Below are 1,873 nucleotides of genomic sequence, written 5' to 3'. Positions count from 1 at the left end.
TAAGGCCTACAGCTACAGGCAAGGTAATGGTGTGTGGTGTGCTTGATAGTGATTTGCATATGTTAGTGTAGTATGTTAGTTACTGGGGTAGGGAGGCAAGGGGCCTGGTGGCCGCATTAACCTACATATCAATATTTGTCTTCTTGGAATCAAGGACAAACCAGGGCAACAGGTCCATAAGACATGGTTGGATGAGTTTAGTGTGGAAGAACTTGACTGACGGCACAAACACCTTTGGGATGAACTGGAACGGAGATGGCGATCCAGGCCATCTCATCCAACATCGGTGCCTGACCTCACAAATGCTCTGCTGGATGAATGGGAAAAAAATACCTACAGCACACATGGAAAGTGTGTGCGTATACACACACACTACTGTCCCTCTCCTACCCCCACCTCCACCACCACTCAGGGGGTATTGCTCAGTGGTAGAGCATTCGACTGCAGATCGAGAGGTCCCTGGTTCAAATCCGGGTGTTCCCTTGGTATTTTCATTTTGAGAAGAGAAGGGATTAGGAGTAATTAATACTGTGGGCCTAAAGGTAAACAGGCAACGCCAAATGATGGAAATGCAAACAGAGTGCATGTATAGCTAGAAGCATTAGTATCAGTATAAGTAGGTGTTTATGCCACAATACAGATCTCTGGTCAGCCCTCATCTCCAGAAACATATTGCCATTTTGGAGAGAGATCAGAGAAGGGCTAAATTCAGAATCAGAAACTAAAATCAGAAAAGATTAAAGAAGCTCATCTCCAGAAGGTAAGAAGAGAGTGGGGGATACGATATGATTTTTTTATTACATAAAGGGATTTAACCAATGTTAGAAAGGTTGGTTATAATCCAAACCTAGAGGGTCAAAAGCTTAGCTGTAATGTAAGGAAGTTTTGTGATAAGCATGAAGCTAGCCTGAATCTGACCAGGTGCTGATTAAGGTCTGAGTCATTACAAGTAATTTACAACAGGAAAAAAGTTAAAACAAGATAGGCCAAATGGTTCTTAGTTACCTGCTGTCAAATTCTATGTTTCCCTCCCCCTCACCTTTCTGTGTGAGCTGCCCTGATGCTATCGTTAGGTCATGTAACATTTGTTATGAGACCCATCGGGCACCTCAGTTATTAGGGGCACCTGGGTGCAGAAAAAAGTGGGAGCGTACCATAAGCATATCTCCCAACTGTCCCGCCAAACTCTACCGCTATTCTGCTTCTCGGGATAGAGGTAGAGCACGGCAGGATTTGGTTTCACAATCCCGCGGTCCTGATTTTATCCTCATAAAAGGGTATGAAGTAAGAGGCAGCGAGTATACAGACCCATTTGGGTCTGCCCACCAAAATACTCAGGGCTTCTGCTGCTTAGTCCACCACTTGCAAGGACCCTGATACTGGGCAAATTAGGACACATTTATATAATAAAGCCTTTTACCTCTGTGCACTTTAACAAAAGTCAGAGGGTCCCTCTGGGATTAATAGGTATTGTTTACCACAGGACTGTGCCTATTAAATTGGCCTCAGATAACAGAAAGCGTTAACTATGCACATTCTGAAAAAAATTACATTTGTTTTTTTGTTTTTCAAATAGAAAGCACGATTTCTTTAAAACGTCATTAGTAATTAAAATATGGGTGGAAGTTGCCCTTTCTATTATTTTCCCCTTATGTACACCAGACTCCGCCGTAGCTCCGTACCCACGTGTTTCTACGCGCAAGTGCGTTCTGGCTTATCTCCACAACCAAGATGGCCGCAATCCCTTCACCTGCAGGTCATGTGTTGAGTTCCGTCTAGCCCTGTCGCCCTAACACTCTATGACTGCCGGGCGGAAGAGTAAACTGGGTCTTAGCTTCGTCTGTCGTTGTGCCTGCGGTGCTCGGCAGCTCAG

At 44.5% G+C, this 1,873-nt stretch overlaps 1 non-coding gene across 1 annotated transcript; it reads left to right on the top strand.

Moving 5' to 3' along the window:
• Window positions 1–411: 411 nt before the first annotated feature.
• On the top strand, window positions 412–483 carry TRNAC-GCA (transfer RNA cysteine (anticodon GCA)). Its single transcript has one exon. It is a non-coding gene; the product is annotated as a tRNA-Cys (tRNA).
• Window positions 484–1,873: the final 1,390 nt, after the last annotated feature.

This window comes from Sceloporus occidentalis, unplaced genomic scaffold (assembly GCF_023333645.1).
Source record: "Sceloporus occidentalis isolate IW3139 unplaced genomic scaffold, rSceOcc1.0.p SCAF_43, whole genome shotgun sequence".
Lineage (NCBI taxonomy): Eukaryota > Metazoa > Chordata > Lepidosauria > Squamata > Phrynosomatidae > Sceloporus > Sceloporus occidentalis.
This window is presented reverse-complemented; position numbering and strand designations above follow the sequence as displayed.